This window comes from Hyla sarda, chromosome 2 (assembly GCF_029499605.1).
Source record: "Hyla sarda isolate aHylSar1 chromosome 2, aHylSar1.hap1, whole genome shotgun sequence".
In the NCBI taxonomy this organism is placed as follows: Eukaryota; Metazoa; Chordata; class Amphibia; order Anura; family Hylidae; genus Hyla; species Hyla sarda.
Genome location: NC_079190.1, coordinates 235,608,249 through 235,630,114, shown reverse-complemented (window position 1 = coordinate 235,630,114; position 21,866 = coordinate 235,608,249). Strand labels below are relative to the sequence as shown.

The 21,866-nt window shown below is 45.4% G+C and overlaps 1 protein-coding gene across 5 annotated transcripts in view; it reads right to left on the bottom strand.

The window, feature by feature from the left end:
• The window catches only part of LOC130355880 (uncharacterized), a 501,680-nt gene that overhangs the window by 125,525 nt on the left and 354,289 nt on the right, over positions 1–21,866 (bottom strand). The gene's annotated exons all lie outside the window — the stretch shown is intronic.

Genomic DNA, 21,866 nt, shown 5'->3' with positions numbered 1-21,866 from the left:
TCCATAGAATCACATTGTCTGATTTTTAACCCCTTAAAGGAGTAGTCCAGTGGTGAACCCAGTGGTGAACAACTTATCCCCTATCCTAAGGATAGGGGATAAGTTTGAGATCGCGGGGGTCTGACCGCTGGGGCCCCCTGCGATCTCCTGTACGGAGCCCCGACAGCCCGCGGGAAGGGGGCGTGTCGACCTCTGCATGAAGCGGTGGCCGACACGCCCCCTCAATACAACTCTATGGCAGAGCCGAAGCGCTGCCTTCGGCAATCTCTGGCTCTGCCATAGAGATGTATTGAGGGGGCGTGTCGGCCGCCGCTTCATGCGGTGGTCAACACCCGCTATCTGGCCGGAGAGCCTGGCCCCGTACAGAGAGATCGTAGGGGGCCCCAGTGATCAGACCCCCCGCGATCTCAAACTTATCCCCTATCCTTAGGATAGGGGATACGTTTTTCATCACTGGACTACCCCTTTAAAGACCCATTTCCTTGCCTTCTAAAAATCATAGCTCTTTTATATTTTCATCCACAGACTAGTATGAGGGCTTGTTTTTTGTGCGACCAGTTGTCCTTTGTAATGACATCACTCATTTTACCATAAAATGTATGGCACAACCAAAAAAATACTATTTATGTGGGTAAATTCATAAGAAAACTGAAATTTTGCAAATTTTGGAAGGTTTCGTTTTCATGCTGTACAGTTTGCGGTAAAATATACATGTTTTCTTTATTTTGTGGGACAATACGATTAAAATGATACCCATGATTACATACTTTCCTATTATTATACCGCTTTGAAAAAAAATCACAAACTTTTTAACCAAATTAGTGCATTTAAAATCCCTCTATTTTGCTGACTAATTTTATGCGCTGTGATCCCCATAGGGGACTATTTATAGCAATCATTTGATTGCTAATACTGTTCAGTGCTATGCATAGGACATAGCACTGATCAGTGTTGTCGGCCATCTTCTGCTCTGGTCTGCTCAATCTCAGGCAGGTGAGGGGACCTCCGTCCGCCATTACAGATCATCGGATCGCCGCGGCAGTACTGCGGGCGATCCGATTGTCCACATTAAGTGCCGCACCTCTGAGGCGTTAATGGCGGACATCCGCGCGACCCTGATAGCAGACAGGGACCTGTCGCGCATGACCCGAGCATCGCTCCGATGCTCACGGTTATGTAAAGGACGTAAATGTTGGCCATTACCGGTGAGTCCAAGGCTGTTGCTAGAAGCCAGAACCTGCCGTGTATGACGCGAGCACCGCTCTGATGTTCGCGGTCATACACAGGACGAAAATGTACGTCCAGGTGCGCTAAGTACCGCCGCAACAGGATGTACATTTACTTCTGTGGTCGTTAAGAGGTTAAAGACTTTATTTGCAAATTATGGTGGAAAATAAGTATTTGGTCAATAACAAAAGTTCATCTCAATACTTTGTTATATTACCTTTGTTGGCAATGACGGAGGTCAAACATTTTCTGTAAGTCTTCACAAGGCTTTCATACACTGTTCCTGGTATTTTGGCCCATTCCTCCATGCAGATCTCCTCTAGAGCAGTGATGTTTTGGGGCTGTCGCTGGGCAACACGGACTTTCAACTCCCTCCAAAGGTTTTCTATTGGGTTGAGATCTGGAGACTGGCTAGGCCACTCCAGGGCTTTGAAATGCTTCTTACGAAGCCACTCCTTCATTGCCCGGGCGGTGTGTTTGGGATGACTGTCATGCTGAAAGACCCAGCCACGTTTCATCTTTAATGCCTTTGCTGATGGAAGGAGATTTTCACTCAAAATCTCACGATACATGGCCCCATTTATTCTTTCCTTTACACGGATCAGTCGTCCTGGTCCCTTTGCAGAAAAACAGCCCCAAAGCATGCTGTTTCCACCCTCATGCTTCATAGTAGTTGTGGTGTTTTTTGGATGCAACTCAGCATTCTTTTTCCTCCAAACACGACGAGTTGAGTTTTTACCAAAAAGTTCTACTTTGTTTTCATCTGACCATATGATATTCTTCCAATACTCTTCTGGATCATCCAAATGCTCTATAGCAAACTTCAGATGAGCCCAGACATGTACTGGCTTAAGCAGGGGGACACGTCTGGCACTGCATGATTTGAGTCCCTGGTATAGTGTGTTACTGATGGTAGCCTTTGTTACTTTGGTCCCAGCTCTCTGCAGGTCATTCACTAAGTCCCCCAGTGTGTTTCTGGGATTTTTTACTAACCGTTCTTGTGATCATTTTGACACCACGGGGTGAGATCTTGCATGGAGCCCTAGATCGACATAGATTATCAGTGGTCTTGTATGTCTTCTATTTTCTAATAATTTCTCCCAAGCTGCTTGCCTATTGCAGATTCAGTCTTCCCAGCCTGGTGCAGGTCTACAATTTTGGTTCTGGTGTCCTTCGACAGCTCTTTGGTCTAAGCCATAGTGAAGTTTGGAGTATGACTGTTTGAGGTTGTGGACAGGTGTCTTTTATACTGATAACAAGTTCAAACAGTTACCATTAATACAGGTAACGAGTGGAGGACAGAGGAGACTCTTAAAGGGGTACTCCGGCCCTAAGACATCTTATACCCTATCCTTTGTATAGGGGAAAAGATATCTGATTGTGGGGGTCGTGGGGGTCATGACCCGGCAGACTCCGAGGCTGTAGCGCTGCGTGCAGCTCCCAGAGGTGGCTGCTGCATTCGAGATGGTGGGGGTCCCCCATAAGATGTCTTATGGCCAGAGTACCCCTTTAAAGAAGAAGTCTGTGAGAGCCAGAAATCTTGCTTGTTTGTTGGTGACCAAATACTTATTTTCCACCATAACTAGCAAATATATTCTTTGAAAATCAGACAATGTGATTTTATGGATTTTTTTTTCTCATTATGTCTCTCATAGTTGAGTTATACCTATGATAAAAATTACAGGCCTCTCTCATCTTTTTAAGTGGGAGAACTTGCACAATTGGTGGCTGACTACATACTATTTTGTCCCACTGTACATATTGCTGCGTTGAAATCTGTTCTTTTGGTTTTGAAGGAGACAAAAAGAAGGCAACGTTCCTTGTGATCTTGACTACATGATGACATTGCAACAGATACTGTGTATTTCTGTCAACAACATCATTAACTAAGCCCCTCGATTTCAAAGTAAATAAAGGCATCTGGGTCTGCAGCTCAGCACTGTTAGCATATTTATACCTCATACATAGATGAATTTGCAGTGGACTGCATTTGCATATTAATGAAGATCTAATTGCTCTTTGCAGTCAGTTTTGTAGCAAATGACTCCACTACTGTTTGCATAGAAATGTTGTTGCCTGAACAGATTAGAAACTGTATAACATTTCTAGCTATGGAGATTGTTTCTGCATGTAAACATTGGTATCTCTAACACAAATGAGCGATAAGGGTTAACCTCCTTTAGGACTCCATGATTATTACTAACTATAGGCAAGATATTTGCACATGGTATACAACTGTATCTAGGCTTCATATTTTATTGTAAAGCCAATTTAGTTAAATTAAAATGTGATCATTAAAATATATAACATAGTAGCCCATAGTAGAAAAAATACATAAATAGACAAAAAAGTTGCGTTCATAAACCTGGCATAAAACTGGCATTAACCTTGTGCTGACAAGTAGTAGTTTCTAAGAACATAACCTAAATAGCTGCAATTTCAATGGATGAGCAAAACTTCAGAGTAACATCCACCCTGAAGCTGTAATGTCTGTGTCACTTTATGTTACTAATGATTTTTAACAGTCGGAGGGCTTTAATGGTAATAAAGTCTTCCATTTACTTTGATGTTTCGGGTTTCTGAACATGTATTTCTCTAAGTAAGCCTGTTTTTTTTTTGTTTTTACCACTGATGAATATGCAATTTAACAGATGCTGTTCTCTAAAAGGAAATACAATTCATACAGTACAAATAAAATGAGATTGAAGTTGATAAACTAATATCAACTGCAAATAAAAAAAGAAATTGTTAGAAGATCTTCAAAAATGTAATAACTACTTCTGACAACTATGCTGCTATTATGAGGGAATTTTGAGAAAAGGGCCATTTCATGTTGGTCCCTTTCCTTTTCCCATTATACATTAGCCAATCATTACCAGCTATCTACTATAAATGAGTGGTAGACAACAATAAGTAATCTGCCACAGAGTCATATAAAAATAGTATTTACAATATATCAAAAGAATATACTGTATACTATATCATTTCAAAAATTTTCACAAGAAAAATGGTAAACGATTATGTTTTCTGGCATAATAAAAGCTGCATTTTTTTTGCACTAATCTCTTTATGCACAAAAAATAGCAACTATCCTATGCTTTGTGTAAGAATTTAGAGAATCATCCAAAATTGTTTGACTTTTTAGGACAGTTTTTTTTGTGTAAGAATCGATAAATTCCCTCCAAAGACCCAGAACATAAAACTAGATGTGACACTAGAGCATGTACACATAATCATATCAATATATTGAACAAGATACTCATATCCACGGGCACACATTGATAATTCAAATGCTAGATCAAGTAGCTACTTATTATTCAAAGGGGAACTCTGGTGGAAATTATTATTTTTTTTAAATCAACTGGTGCCAAAAAGTTTAACAGATTTGTAAATTCCTTCTATTTAAAAATGTTAATCCTTCCAGTACTTGTCAGCTGCAGAGGAAGTCGTATAGTTCTTTTCTGTCTGACGACAGTGCTCTTTGCTGACACCTCTGTCCATGTCAGAAACTGTCCATAGCAGGAACAAATCCCCATAGCAAATTTCTCCTGCTCTGGACAGTTCCTGACACAGACAGAAGTGTCAGCAGAGAGGACTGTGGTCAGACAGAAAATAACTATACAGCTTTCTCTGCAGCATACAGCAGCTGATAAGTACTGGAAGGATTAAGATTTTTATACAAAAGTTATTTACAAATATACAAATGGAAAAAAAGCAGATCACACTCACCATTCTTCTTAAACATGCAGCTTCTTTATTAAGACTTCAGAGTGAAGATACAGTGAACACGGCCATGCCAGGAGAGGAGTCGGACGCCGGTGTGTAACAAGGTGTGACAGCTGTTTCGTGGATCATGCCCACTTCCTCAGACCATACCTCCTGTATGCGTCACCTCCCCTAAATACCTGTTGGGGCTGACATAGCCAGGTAGATGTGTACATCTAGTGCAAGTGAGTTAAAAAAAAAAAAATAGCACTAATTCTAATCACAATGCAAATACATATAAAGCATATAACATTTATGTGTGTCTTTATAGGAATATGCCCAGATCGATTTTATCATTAAGACCTAGGTTTCCCTGAGCCCCGATGCAGAGAATCCAGGTTGCTTCATTACGTAGTAGTTTTTCCCCTATCTGTTCCTTCTCCAGGGGGGATCCTTTCTATACCAAAAAAATGCAAAGATTTTGGATCTCCATTATGAGATTCCAAAATGTGTTTTATCACACGTGGGGAACCTTTGCCTGATTTTAAAGATTAAATATGTTCCCGAAATTGGGTATGTAAAGATCGCGTAGTACTTCCGATATAGCAATGTCCGCAAGAACAGGTAAGCCATATATTACAAAAGTAGATCTACAGCAGATACATTCTCTGACCTGGATGTCAATCCCTCCTAGAGTAAAACGACTGCCTATATCCATTTAAATACACCATTTACAGTTTCCGCATCTATGATTTCCTTTGGGTGTTGTTTCACTAAGCCAATCTTTCTTTTTGGTAGAAAATCTGCTATTAGCTAAAAGTTATTAATGGTCTTTTTTTTTTTTTTTTTTTTTTTTTTACTGTATTCAGTTAGTATGGGATCTTTTTGAATAAGGTACCAGTATTTGTATATAATTTGTTTTACAACTTCTGACATTGGACTGTATTTGAATGAAAAGCAGAGGTGTTTTTCTGTATTATTTCTAGAGAAATTTTTATGATTTTTAGATATAGATTTTTTAAGAAGTGACATTCTTATCTGGATAGCCTCTCTCTAGTAGTCTATTGTATAAATCCCTGGCCTTTAAGGGAGGGACTCTAAAGTGGGGACTCTAAGGTCACCGGAGTACCCCTTTCAGATCTTTTAGATCTTCCAGTACTTTATACTGGAAGAGATCTAAATTACTACCCCGGGTAATGGGGGGATTGAAAGTTGATTTAACACCACCTAGGAAAAAGCTATCTTTAGAAATAGGATGTTGAGAGGAGGGGGGGTTCTAACCAATAATTCCATAAGGGCTTGAAGACATTCGTTCTCTTCTTCACTTGGGTTTATGGGCCAAATGCATCTGTAATACAATAATTGAGACCCTTCATTAAAACAGCAATATCATCATCATCCAAGATTATGTCCATGAGGTTAATAATAGCTGGTGGAGTAAATGAAATAGATGTAATAGTATTATTAAGTTCAGTGTTCCTTCTCATTGGTACCACTACACTTTTTTTCCGTTTTGCTATTGCTCCTGGATCTATTTTTCCTCCTATGTCCCCTTCTGGTCTTCTTCCTAAAGGGTGGATATTATTCTCTTTTTCTGGTTGGTTATGTTTTACTCGTCTTTGCAGATCTTCTGTACCACTTGAGTTCGACTCTGTAGTCCAAAAAGTCGTCTGCATTCCGTTCTGTCTTGTTGTTTTTCTTTTTCTGGTTTCTATTCCAAGGTTTATTGTATTTTTTATTGTTATTACTATTATTAGTTTTTTGGTAAATATTTTTCCAGTTTCAAAGTCTGCATTGTCCCTTAGAAATTTATTGAGTTTTTGTTCTTTAAAGGGGTACTCCGCCCCAGACATCTTATCCCCTATCCAAAGATTGCTGGGGACCTCACAGCTCCGCCCCCCCCCCCCCCGTGACGTCACGTCCTGCCCACTCAATAGAAGCCTTGAATTAAGGGGGTGGGGCATCATGGGGGCAAAGCCATGACGTCACAATGCTCAGTCCCCTACATCGCCCAGTCCCAGCGGTCAGACATCTTATCCCTTGTCCTTTGGATAGGGCATAAGATGTCTGGGGCGGAGTGACCCTTTAATTGAGCCTGTCATACTGAGTAGTTTGGTGTCCAGTTTTTTCAGAAAAGTCTGTCTCTCACTTTCTGACATATGTCCGTAACTCTACTTTAGCTTTTCCTAGTAGTTCTGTAGTTGTAGTTGATTCGGTTTAATTTTTCTCCAAGATTAGACTATTTCTCTCCAAGAATACTCTAGGTGAATGAGTTCCCAGGTGTTAAGTAATGCAGGATAGTCTAGGTACTGTGAAGGCTCTTTAAAGTTTAAAACGTCTCCATTCTTTGTATGACTTAAGGGAGCCTATGGTCCAAATTAGCCTAATTTCTTTTTCGGCTAATTGGCTTATTTTAGCTTTTAGAGAAGGAACAGAGAGGAAAAAAACCTACTGCGTAATAAAGCAAACCGGATTCTCCACACCCGGGCTCAGGGAAACCTAGGTCTATAAAGACACACATACATGTTATATGCCTTATATGTATTTGCATTGTGATTAGAATTGGTGCTATTTTATTTGTTTTTAACTCACTTGCACTAGATGTACACATCTACCTGGCCAGGTCAGCCCCAACAGGTATTTAGGGGAGGTGACGCATACACTGAGGTATGGTCTGAGGAAGTGGGCGTGACCAACGAAACAGCTGTCACACCTTGATACACAACGGCATCTGACTCCTCTCCCAGCATTGCCGTGTTCACTGTATCTTCACTCTGAAGTCTCAATAAAGAAGCCGCATGTTTAAGAAGAATGGTGAGTGCAATCTACTTTCTTCCATTGGTATACCTGCCAGCGTTTTTGTGCTTTTTATAGTTCCTGCACCTCCACTTACCCACAGCTATAGTGTCTTTGCTACCGTATACTCCTGCTATAAGGGGATTGCTTTATGTGCTACTGCTGTGCTGAGCGCTGCCTCTTCCCTATAGACTTATTTACAAATATGTTTAACTTTTTGGCACCAGTTGATTAAAAAAATGTGTTTTACACCAGAGTACTCCTTTAGTGTATGCCTCTAAAACACATGCGCTCTAAGTGATGAACCATACCTTAGATTGGACAAACACATCTCCTATATTAAATGCTCCATTGTAACAGTCAAAAATATACTTGCCTATAGATGGTGTTTAACGGGATGGCACCATCCAAGGGAAAATTTTTGGAATCTTAGTAAAATATATGATTGTGGTCTATTTTTGTTAGTAAATATTTTTGATATGGTTCTAATATATTGTAGTTACTCTGCAGATGTTGCTGCTGTAATTGAGTACATACCAGTAGTCTAAAAGCAGGGTGGTCTTGTGTTATCAACGTTTCTCACTGTTATACTACTAGATTAAAGAAAGCAAGTTAACATAATAGCCCATGCTATTGTCTCTTCAGCTTGAATCTCACAGATCTGCTATATACTTCAGCTAACAAGTATAGTATTGGAAACGATACATACTTCCCAGGGGCGGACTGAAAGGCAGATCCGATCGGACGTTGTCCAAGGGCCCTGCCGGGTGTAGGGCCCGCCGCTGCTCATGAGGATCCAGGACACTTGTCCCGGATCTCCAGCAGACAGCGATGCCTTCTCCTGTATGTGCAGTACACGCACATACAGGAGAAGGCGTCCCCTCTGTGAGAGCCCCGTCTGCGCCTACACAGAGGAGACATGACCTCTGCCACCACTGTGCAGTGAAGGCGCTGATGATGTCACTCATCGGCGCCTGCACTGTGGAGGTAGGGAGAGGCGGGCCCTGATGCTGAGGAGATCGCTACGTGGGACATCAGGTGAGCATCATTTGGGGGGGAGGGGGAAAAAACTTTCCTGCTTACACCTACTGTGTGGGGACCCCGTTGCCTACACCTACTGTGGGGGGACCCTGCTGCCTACACTTACTGTGGGGGGACCCTTCTGCCAACACCTACTGTGGGGGGACCCCGCTGCCTACACCTACTGTGAGGGGACCCGCTTCCTTCACCTATTGTGGGGGGACCCCGCTGCCTACACCTACTGTGGGGGGACCCCGCTGCCAACACCCACTGTGGGAGGACCCCGCTGCTTACTCCTACTGTGGGGGGACCACGCTGCCGACACCTACTGTGGGGGGACCCTGCTGCCTACACCTACTGTGGGGGGACCCCGCTGGCTACACCTACTGTGGGGGAACTCTGCTGCCTACACCTACTGTGGGGGAATTCTGTGGGGGAACTCTGGTGCCAACACCTACAGTGGGGGAACTCTGCTGCCTACACCTACTGTGGGGGAACTCTGCTGCCTACACCTATTGTGGGAGAACTCTTCTGCCTACACCTACTGTGGGGGAACTCTGCTGCCTACACCTACTGTGGGGAACTCTGCTGCCTACACCTACTGTGGGGGACTCTGCTGCCTACACCCATTGTGGGGGGACTGTGCTGCCTACACCGACTGTGGGGGAACTCTGCTGCCTACACCTACTGTGGGGGGAACTATGCTGCCTACACCTAATGTAAGGGACCTCTGCTGCCTACACCTAATGTGAGGGACCTCTGCTGCCCACACCTAATGTGAGGGACTATCTACTATGTTCCTGACTAGTTAATATGGAGACAAACTACCAAACTAATAGGAGGGCTACTTACTACCTGCATAGGGGGTTTTCATACAGCGGCAGCTATCTGGGGGATTTACCCACAGGGCATAACTACCTACCAGTGGGACATTAACCTCTTAAGGACTAAGGGCGTACCTGTATGCCCTGAGCCCGTTCTCTGTGTTTAAAATGGGGTCACAGCTAACAGCGCGCGGCACCGATCATTGTGCCATGCGCTATTAACCCTTCAGACGCGGCGATCAAAGTTGACCGCTGAGTCTGAAAGTGAAAGTAAACGCTTCCCAGCAGCTCAGTCGGGCTGATAAAATCGCGATGTCCCGATCAGCTAGGATGCGAGCGGAGACCCCCTTACCTTGCTCAGTCGCGTCCGATCTGGGTTTGATTGCTCCAAGCCTGAGCTACAGGCTTGAGCAATCGAGCCCCTATCTCGCTGATCCATGCAAAGCTATGGCTTTGCAGTGATCAGCATAAGAGATCAGTGTGTGCAGTGCTATAGGTCCCTATGGGAGCTATAGCACTGCAAAAAAAAAAGTGAAAAAAAAAAAAAAAGTTAATAAAGGTCATCTAACCTCTTCCCTAATAAAAGTTTGAATCACCCCCTTTTCCCATAAAAAAAAAAAGTGTAAATAAAAATAAACATATGCGGTATCGCCGCATGCGGAAATGTCCGAACAATAAAAATATATCGCACGGTCAATGGCGTACGTGTAAAAAAATTCCAAAGTCCAAAATAGCGTATTTTTGGTCACTTTTTATATCATGAAAAAATGAAAAAAAGCGATCAAAAAGTCCGATCAATACAAAAATAGTACCGATAAAAACTTCAGAACACGGCACAAAAAATTCGTTCTCATACCGGCTCATATGTGGAAAAATAAAAAAGTTATAGGGGATAGAAGATGAGAATTTATAACATATAAATTTTCCTGCATATAGTTATGATTTTTTTCCAAAGTACGACAATATCCAACCTATATAAGTAGGGTATCATTTTAACCGTATGGACCTACAGAAGAAAGATAAAGTGTCATTTTTACTGAAAAATGCACTGTGTAGAAACGGAAGCCCCCAAAAGTTACAAAATGAAATTTTTTCTTAAATTTTGTCACACAATGAATTTTTTTTCCGTTTTGCCGTGGATTTTTGGGTAAAATGACTAATGTCACTGCAAAGTAGAATTGGTGGCACAAAAATAAGCCATCATATGGAATTTTATGTGCAAAATTGAAAGCGTTATGATTTTTAGAAGGTGATGAGGAAAAACTGAAAATGCAAAAATGGAAAAACGCTGAGTCCTTAAGGGGTTAACTACCTGGGGGCATGGTCTATTAGGGGCCACTACTTCCTGGGGACATTACCTACCTACCTACGGGGTGCTGGCTACATACTTGACTAACTACCAGGCTACCTAACTTTATACCTGAATGCCTAACTACTTACCTACATACCTGGCTACAGTCATGGCCGTAAATGTTGGCACCTCTGAAATTTTTCTAGAAATAAGTATTTCTCACAGAAAAGGATTGCAGCAACACATGTTTTGCTATACACATGTTTATTCCCTTTGTGCGTATTGGAACTAAACCAAAAAAGGGAGCAAAAAAAAGCTAATTGGACATAATATCACACCAAACTCCAAAATGGGCTGGACAAAATTATTGACACCCTTAACTTAATATTTGGTTGCACACCCTTTGGAAAACATAACTGAAATCAGTCGCTTCCTATAACCATCAATAAGCTTCTTACACTCATCTGGACTCATTGCTGGTCACTTCAGAACTCTCCAGCGTTTTGTTATCATCCATTTCTGGGTGCTTTTTGATGTATGTTTGGGGTTATTGTCCTGCTTTCTGATACAGGGCTGTACAGTGCGACCCAAAATCTGTTGGTAATCCTCAGATTTCATGATGCCTTGCACACATTCAAGGCACCCAGTGCCAAAGGCAGCAAAACAAGCCCAAAACATCATTGAACCTCCACCATATTTCACTGTGTTCTTTTCTTTGTAGGCCCAATTACGTTTTCGGTAAACAGTAGAATTATGTGCTTTACCAAAAAGCTCTATCTTGGTCTCATCTGTCCACAAGAAAAGGATTTTGGCTTAGTCAAGTTCATTTTGGCAAAATGTAGTCTTGCTTTTTTATGTCTGTGTGTCAGCAGTGGGGTCCTCCTGGGTCTCCTGCCATAGCGTTTAATTTCATTTAAATGTCGACGGATAATTTGCTCTGACACTGATGCTCCCTGAACCTGCAGGACAGCTTGAATATCATTGGAACTTGTTTGGGACTGCTTATCTACTATCCTGCGTTGACATCTTTCATCAATTCATATCTAGATCTCTGGAGATGGACTTGTAACCTTGAGATTTTTGATATTTTTTCACAATTTTGATTCTCAAATCCCTTTCTCCTCTGTTGTCCATGCTTAGTGTGGCACACATACACACAATGCAAAGACTAAGTGAACTTCTCTCCTTTTTATCTGCTTTCAGGTGTGATTTTTATATTGCCCACACCTGTTATTTGCCCCAGGTGAGTTTAAAGGAGCATAACATGCTTAAAACAATACAGGCAAATATGAAAAGGAAGCAGAGATACAAGGCGCAACAATGTGCCGTTACCTTTGGCAACCAAAAATAAACGGGGAGGTTTCTTCTGGTGTTGTACTATGAGCACAACATCATGTATCGCTTTTCGCCAAGGCAGTGGGCGGGTGGCCTAGTGTAGGGACCCGGGAGTGCTGCCGGCACTGCTCCGTCCTGGAAGCCTCCTGGAAGGTCTGGAATGCAGGATACAAAAGACCGCAAACTGCAGTATTGAAAAGTGTGTACTCAACCCTCTTCCCCGGTCAGTAGAATGCTCCCCTCATTCACAGAGAAGTGGAATCGATAGTGTAGTCCAAAAGCTTCTTTATTTCATAAAACAATAAAAAGACAGGTACCAAAGGACAACGCGTTTCGAGGGGCAGGACCCCCTCTACGACCTGACCTGAGGAACAGGGGGTCCCGCCCCTCGAAACGTGTCATCCATTGGTACCTGTCTTTTTATTGTTTTATTAAATAAAGAAGCTTTTGGACTACACTATTGATTACACTTTTATGTGAACGAGGGGAGCATTCTACTGACCAGGGAAGAGCGCTGAGTACACCCTTTTGTATCATGCTTGAAACAATCTTATTTTTCCACAATTTTGAAAGGGTGCCAATGATTATGTCCAGCCCATTGTGTCGAATTTGCTCTTTTTCCTCCCTTTTTTGGTTTAGTTCCAATACACACAAATGAAATAAACATGTCTATAGCAAAACATGTGTTACTGCAATCCTTCTCTGTGAGAAATACTCAATTTTCTAGAAAGATTTCAGGCGTGCCAACATTTACGGCCATGGCTGTATCTAATAACCTACAGACCTGGCTGTCTAAGTACCTACGTATCTTGCTACATACCTACATACCTGGCTTCCTAACTATGTACATACCTGGCCTTCATATATGGCTGCCCAAGTACCTACCTACATATCTAGCTTTCTGATCTACCTACCTATTTACCTGGCTACCTACCTACCTGCCCTTTTACTGTGCAGTACAACAAGGAGGGTATTATTAAAATTTGTGGGCCTGTAAATGGGAAGATTGTGTAGAGAATCTGAGGGCACTGGAAAAATGCAGAGTCTAACATGTTTGTCCTGCAGATGAGATCGACATGGTGGTCTGGTCCAGACGGAGAAGAAAAGAAAAGAGGACACCGCTGATCAGAAAAGACGTAATTGTAAGTCCCTTTATGTAACTGTAATCACTTATATGGTATACATATCAGGGGAGATTTATCAAAACTTGTCCAGAGGAAAAGTTGCCCAGTTGCCCATAGCAACAATCAGCTCGCTTCTTTCATTTCTAACAAGGCCTCTGCAAAATGAAAGAAGCAATCTGAACTTTTCCTCTGGACTTGTTTTGATAAATCTCCCCCATCCTGTGTACAGATTATATCTACCGCCATATGGTCCTGTATATAATCACCTGTGTATAGTGATTTTATTCAGTACAGTATGGCAGTATTATCCAGTTATTGTATGGTGGTATTATTGGTCATGGAAAATTATTTTACCTACGTTAAAGTGTTTCTTATATATAAAATTTAGTTCATTTTGAGTGTAGGGGTGGTCAAGCGATTTGGGTGGAATAAGGGTAGAAGTGTGACCAGCGGTAGAGCAATGCATGATTTTTTGGGTCCGGGGGCCCTGAGTGTTGTCTGTCTGCCCCTGTACCTCCCACCACTTACATACCACATCACCAAAAAGGGAGTTTAATTGAGTTTGTTTACTTTCCGCAATGACTAGTATTGGAATCTAAATAATTGAATATTGTCTAATCCTGTTATGACACGTTTTAAGCATAATCTCCAATCTCCATTAATATAACAGAGAGGTGTTATATACACAGCTAGTTTAGGCCTTAGGCAAACCTCAACTGCTTGTCTTGTGTTTCTCCCAGACTAAGTCCTTCCCAAAAAATGCTAGGGAAAGCTTAAAGACATATACTACATACACACAATATGTATACAGTTGTTAAAGTTCAAATCCTGTTCATGTGCCAACCACCTTACCCTGGAGATGATGATCCTGGCTCCAACATGTCTTGGCACAGCCTGTTCTTCCCCTGACTGGAACCACTGTCTGAGATGCTTACATCTAATAAGCTCTCTCAGGTGATTCTTAATGAGCCCAATGAGCTCAATACATGAGTAGAGTGCATAGAGTGAAAGCCCGCCTTCTTATCCCCATACTCCATTGCTGAGGCCCTATAATTCAGCAAGTCTGGTCCAGCAAAGGATTGGAACAGAGCCAAAAGCTCTGCAATAAAACCATCTGTAAACAAAATACCTGAATTTCTAATTACATAATGAATAGAATAGTTTTAGTGGGAGTGCTTCCTTAATATTCAGGAGTTGGTGGCAGCAATACTAACTGTACCAATGCTGCAATTTTTTTGTATTCTTCTTTCACTCCCTACTTTCTGCTTGTGTATATAGATCAGTGATTCCCAACCGGGGTTCCATTGAACCTTGGGGTTCTGTCGAGAACTGCTGGGGGTTCTGCAGGCCCCAATATTATTTTTTTTAATCTCCCGCCCCAGCTTGCGTGCCTGTGAATCACGACGGCGCAGGGGGGAAGGAAGCCTGCGTGCGCGTTGCGTGTACATGCGCACTGCGCACACAGCGTCCCCTCCCCCTGCGGCACTGTGGGAAAGTCACAGGTGCACAGGCCGTACTTTTCCCGGCCCTCCAGATTGTTCCCGACCCGCCTGATTCTACCCAGCTCGCCTGATTCTCCCCGGCCCGCCTGATTCTTCCCTGCATGCCCGATTCTTTCCGGCCCCCTGCAGAAGGACGGCTCAGCTCAGCTTAATTAAGGTAGTGCACCCTCTCCTCTCTGTCACCCCTGTCCACCCCCCCTTGTCACCCCTCTGTTACCCCCTTTCATCCTTGTCCACTTTCCTGTCATCCATGTTCACCTTGTCCGCCCCTGTCACCCATGTTCACCCCCCACTGACCACCACCCCAATCTACCCCCCTATCACCAATGTCCAACCCCCACTGTTCACCCCTTTCTCTCTTTGTCAGTCCTGTCCACCCCTGTTACCACCTTGTCACTCCTGTCCTCCCCTGTTACCACCTTGTCACTCCTGTCCACCCCTCTTTCACCCCCTACGCCCCCCTGTCACCCATGTACACGCCTCTGCACCCCCAACACCCCTCTGTCACCCATGTACACCCCTCTGTCACCCCCTATGACCCCATCACCCATGTACACTCTTCTACACCCCTCTGTCACCCATGTACACTCCTCTACACCCCCAACACCCCTCTGTCACCCATGTACACCCCTCTGTCACCCCCTATGACCCCATCACCCATGTACACTCTTCTACAACCATCTGTCACCCATGTACACCCCTGTCACACCCTACACCCCTCTGTCACCCATGTACACCCCTCTATCACCCCCTATGACCCCATCACCAATGTACACTCTTCTACAACCATCTGTCACCCATGTACACCCCTGTCACACCCTACACCCCTCTGTCACCCATGTACACCCCTCTGTCACCCCCTATGACCCCATCACCCATGTACACTCTTCTACAACCATCTGTCACCCATGTACACCCCTGTCACACCCTACACCCCTCTGTCACCCATGTGCACCCATCTGTCACCAACGTACACTCCTCTGCACCCCCAACACCCCTCTGATACCCATGTACACCCCTATGTCACCCATGTACACCCCTCTGTCACCCCCTATGCCCCGTCACCCATGCACACTCTTCTACAACCATCTGTCACCTAGGTACACCCCTCTGTAACACCCTACACCCCTCTGTTACCCATGTACTCTGCTCTACACCCCTCTGTCACCCATGTACACTCCTACACACACACCTGTCACCCATGTACACCCCTCTGTCACCCATGTACACCTCTCTTTCACCCCCTATACACCCGTCACCCATGTACTCTCTTCTACAACCATCTGTCACCCATGTACTGGAGCGCAGTACTGGAGACCGTATCTCCAGAAGGATATAGATTCTCTAGAGAGAGCCACTAAACTAGTACATGGATTGCAGGATAAAACTTACCAGGAAAGGTTAAAGGACCTTAACATGTATAGCTTGGAAGAAAGAAAGAAACTTTTAAATATATAAAGGGAATCAACACAGTAAAGGAGGAGAGCATATTTAAAAGAAGAACCCCTATGTCACACCTTACATCCTCTGTTACCCATGCACACTCCTCTACACCCCTCTGTCACCCATATACACTCCTCTAAACACCTGTCACCCATGTACACCTTTCTGCCCCCCTCTGTTACCCCTTTACACCTATACACAGGCCCGTCGCTACCGGACCGGCAAGCCAAGCAATTGCTTGGGGCCCCGAGCTGGCTGGGGGGCCCCGAGCAGAGCCGATGCTTGCCCGCACAGAGCCGGTGCTTGCCCGCACATTTCACCAAAATTACCTTTTTTGGGGGGCGCGGGCCCCTTAAGAAACAAAGCAGGGCCGGCACCGGACAGGTCAGGGGATGATTGGAGTAGAGACGTCACGTGCCCCGCGCAGGCACGCACGTCTACGCCCATCACCTGACCTGTCCCTGCTTGCGTCCCCGCGGGAACCTCCAGCATACTCCGTACAGTGACAGGAGCAGCAGCAGACTCCCGCCTCTGCAACAATCCCCGGCAGGGTAAGTAAACTGGCGCGGGGGGCAGGAGGGGAGGATTGTATGGTGGTTAGGGGACTGCAATGGTGATGAGAGGTGTGTGTGTGTGTGTGTGTGTGTGGTGTTATGGGGGTCATCAGAGATGCAGGGGGTGTTATGGGGTCATGAGAGATGCAGGGGTGTTATGGGGTCATGAGAGATGCAGGGGGTGATGTTATGGGGGTCATGAGAGATGCAGAGATGCAGGGGGGTGTTATGGGGGTCATGAGAGATGCAGGGGGGGTGTTATGGGGGTCATGAGAGATGCAGGGGGGTGTTATGAGGGTCATGAGAGATGCAGGGGGGTGTTATGGGGGTCATGAGAGATGCAGGGGGGGTGTTATGGGGGTCATGAGAGATGCAGGGGTGTTATGGGGTCATGAGAGATGCAGGGGTGTTATGGGGTCATGAGAGATGCAGGGGGTGGTGTTATGGGGGTCATGAGAGATGCAGGGGGTGGTGTTATGGGGGTCATGAGAGATGCAGGGGGGTGTTATGGGGGTCATGAGAGATGCAGGGGGGTGTTATGGGGGTCATGAGAGATGCAGGGGTGTTATGGGGGTCATGAGAGATGCAGGGGTGTTATGGGGGTCATGAGAGATGCAGGGGGGGTTATGGGGGTCATGAGAGATGCAGGGGGGGGGGTTATGGGGGTCATGAGAGATGCAGGGGGGAGTTATGGGGGTCATGAGAGATGCAGGGGTGTTATGGGGGTCATGAGAGATGCAGGGGTGTTATGGGGGTCATGAGAGATGCAGGGGTGTTATGGGGTCATGAGAGATGCAGGGGTGTTATGGGGTCATGAGAGATGCAGGGGGGTGTTATGGGGGTCATGAGAGATGCAGGGGGGTGTTATGGGGGTCATGAGAGATGCAGGGGTGTTATGGGGTCATGAGAGATGCAGGAGTGTTATGGGGTCATGAGAGATGCAGGGGGTGGTGTTATGGGGGTCATGAGAGATGCAGAGATGCAGACGGGTGTTATGGGGGTCATGAGAGATGCAGGGGGGTGTTATGGGGGTCATGAGAGATGCAGGGGTGTTATGGGGGTCATGAGAGATGCAGGGGGTGTTATGGGGTCATGAGAGATGCAGGGGGGGGTGTTATGGGGGTCATGAGAGATGCAGGGGGGTGTTATGGGGGTCATGAGAGATGCAGGGGTGTTATGGGGGTCATGAGAGATGCAGGGGTGTTATGGGGTCACGAGAGATGCAGGGGTGTTATGGGGTCATGAGAGATGCAGGAGTGTTATGGGGTCATGAGAGATGCAGGGGGTGGTGTTATGGGGGTCATGAGAGATGCAGAGATGCAGGGGGGTGTTATGGGGGTCATGAGAGATGCAGGGGGGTGTTATGGGGGTCATGAGAGATGCAGGGGTGTTATGGGGGTCATGAGAGATGCAGGGGGTGTTATGGGGTCATGAGAGATGCAGGGGTGTTATGGGGGTCATAAGAGATGCAGGGGGTGTTATGGGGGTCATGAGAGATGCAGGGGGGGTGTTTTGGGGGTCATGAGAGATGCAGGGGGGTGTTTTCGGGGTCATGAGAGATGCAGGGGGGTGTTATGGGGGTCATGAGAGATGGAGGGGGGGTGTTATGGGGGTCATGAGAGATGCAGGGGGTGTTATGGGGGTCATGAGAGGTGCCCCCCCCCTGCACCTCTCCTCATCACCCCCCCATAACCCCCCCTGGTTATAATAGTGATGAGGAGAGGTGTGGGGGGGGAGAGTTATAGTAATGATGAGGAGAGGTTTGGCGGGGGGTTATGGGGATGATGAGGACACAGAGGATAAGAGGGGGTGTATATGTATATATGATGTGTATGCATGTGTGGCAGTATTGTATTCAGTGGATACAGTGTGGAGCAGCATTATATTCAGGGTACAGTGTGTGGCAGTATTATATTCAAGGTACAGTGTGAGGCAGCATTATATTCAGTGTACAGTGTGTGGCAGCATTATATTCAGGGTACAGTGTGTGGCAGCATTATATTCAGGATACAGTGTGTGGCAGAATTATATTTAGTGGGTACAGTGTGGGGCAGTATTATATTTAGTGGGTACAGTGTATAGCAGTATTTCATTCAGGGTACAGTGTATGGCACTATTATATTCAGGGTACAGTGTGGGGCAGTATTATATTTAGGGTACAGTGTATAGCAGTATTATATTTAGGGTACAGTGAATAGCAGGATTATATTTAGTGGGTACAGTGAATAGCAGGATTATATTTAGTGGGTACAGTGTGTGGTAGTATTATATTTAGTGGGTGCAGTGAATAGCAGTATTATATTTAGTGGGTACTGTATATAGCAGTATTATATTTAGGATACATTGTGGGGCAGTATTATATTCAGGGTACAGTGTGGGGCAGGATTATATTTAGTGGGTACAGTGTATAGCAGTATTATATTCAGGGTACAGTGTGGGGCAGTATTTTATTTGGGGTACAGTGTGGGGCAGTATTTTACTCAGGGTACAGTGTGGGGCATTATTATACTCAGGGTACAGTGTGGGGCATTATTATACTCAGGGTACAGTGTGGGGCAGTATTATATTCAGGGTACAGTGTGGGGCAGTATTATATTCAGGGTACAGTGTGGGGCAGTATTACATTCAGGGTACAGTGTGGGGCAGTATTACATTAAGTGGGTACAGTGTATAGCAGTATTATATTCAGGGTACAGTGTGGGGCAGTATTTTATTTGGGGTACAGTGTGGGGCAGTATTTTATTTGGGGTACAGTGTGGGGCAGTATTTTACTCAGGGTGCAGTGTGGGGCATTATTATACTCAGGGTACAGTGTGGGGCATTATTATACTCATGGTACAGTGTGGGGCAGTATTATATTCAGGGTACAGTGTGGGGCAGTATTATATTCAGGGTACAGTGTGGGGCAGTATTATATTCAGGGTACAGTGTGGGGCAGTATTATATTAAGTGGGTACAGTGTATAGCAGTATTATATTCAGGGTACAGTGTGGGGCAGTATTTTATTTAGGTTACACTTTCTGGCAAGGTTATAATGATTACTGTCACGATTCGGCTGACAGGAGGTGGATCCTCTGTGCCAGAGAGGGATTGGCGTGGACCGTGCTAGTGGACCGGTTCTAAGTTACTACTGGTATTCACCAGAGCCCGCCGCAAAGCGGGATGGTCTTGCAGCGGCGGTAGTAACCAGGTCGTATCCACTAGCAACGGCTCAACCTCTCTGACTGCTGAACATAGGCGCGGTACAAGGGAGTAGACAAGAGCAAGGTCGGACGTAGCAGAAGGTCGGGGCAGGCAGCAAGGATCGTAGTCAGGGGCAACGGCAGGAGGTCTGGAACACAGGCTAGGAACACACAAGGAAACGCTTTCACTGGCACAATGGCAACAAGATCCGGCGAGGGAGTGCAGGGGAAGTGAGGTATACATAGGGAGTGCACAGGTGAACACACTAATTAGACCAACTGCGCCAATCAGTGGCGCAGTGGCCCTTTAAATCGCAGAGACCCGGCGCGCGCGCGCCCTAGGGAGCGGGGCCGCGCGCGCCGGGACAGGACCGACGGAGAGCGAGTCAGGTACGGGAGCCGGGGTGCGCATCGCGAGCGGGCGCCACCCGCATCGCGAATCGCATCCCGGCTGGGGGCGGTATCGCAGCGCACCCGGTCAGTAGATCTGACCGGGGCGCTGCAGTAGCGAGGATGTTGCGAGTGCTCCGGGGAGGAGCGGGGACCCGGAGCGCTCGGCGTAACAATTACTGTCTTCATTCAGAGGATGAGGATCTGCTGACAATGTGAGGAGCCAATGATGCCTGGATGTCAGACTCTGCAGAGAAGATGGAGCTGGGGGAAGACCTGGTCTCTGGACCAGATGAAGAAGAAAAGATAACAGAAAAGATATCACTCAAGTCAGAAGACGTCACTCAGGTCACTGATATCATTGTGTATTCTCCTGACTGTCCCATCAGAACTGTAGTCACTTGTAAGTTCTGCAGTGATGATGGGTAAAACTGTGTCCAATCTGTGTCTCTTCAGCTGTTACAAAACTACAACTCCCATTGCAAGAGGCTCTTCAGACATGATGGGAGTTTTAGCTTTCCAACAGCTGGAGAACCACTTCAACCGAGGTGATTGGTGGGGGTCTCAGCAGTCAAACCCCCACCAAAAAAAATGGCCCTGGGGGGGGGGTCTGGACAGGGGGTATGGGTAGGGAACACTGCTGCACCTAATGTGGGGGGAACACTGCCTACCTAATGTGGGGGGAACACTGCCTACCTAATTTGGGGGAACTCTGCTGCACCTAATGTGGGGGGAACACTGCTGCACCTAATGTGCGTCGTATCGACGTTCGCTCACGTTGCGCTCCCAGAATTCAAGGGCCGGCGTTACTATGTCCTGACGCCGGCCCTAGAGCGTGACGTGCGTCAACATCAAAGGGGGGGGGGCCTCCATGTCCATTTTGCTTGGGGCCCCCAAATTCCATCAAACGGCCCTGCCTATACACCCCTACACACTTCTAAAAGGGGAATCTGGAGGCTGATGCTGGAAAAGTGCAGAGCCTAATAGGTTTGCTTTGCAGGTTTAACGGTGAAGAATTGTTGCTGGAAGAAATCGTCATGATGGCGCAGACCAGATGGAGAAGAGAAGGAAACCACACTGATTTTAGAAGACATCACTTATGAGTAGGTGTATAAAGCAGCACTGTAATCTACATACCCACAGATAAATTGATATTGTGTATTGCATTGCGGTGGTTTCCCTTTTTTTATTTTTTATTTTTTTGCTCGTCAACTTTGGTAGGGGTTCCCCACGGAAATTTTTTATTTCAGGGGTGTTCCCCGAGCCGAAAAACGTTGGGAAACACTGATATAGATACATGTTGCCCTCTTGTCCACAGCATCTCTTCTTCCAAATATTAAAACTTTTATAATGTTAGGGTACATTTCAAAATTTAATAAAGTCTTTGCTTCAATATACTGGGAGGAACCAGAGCATGGAGGCCAGAGGTGATTAAGGTCCCCAGTAACTGTTACTTTTTCTTTCTCCCAAGAT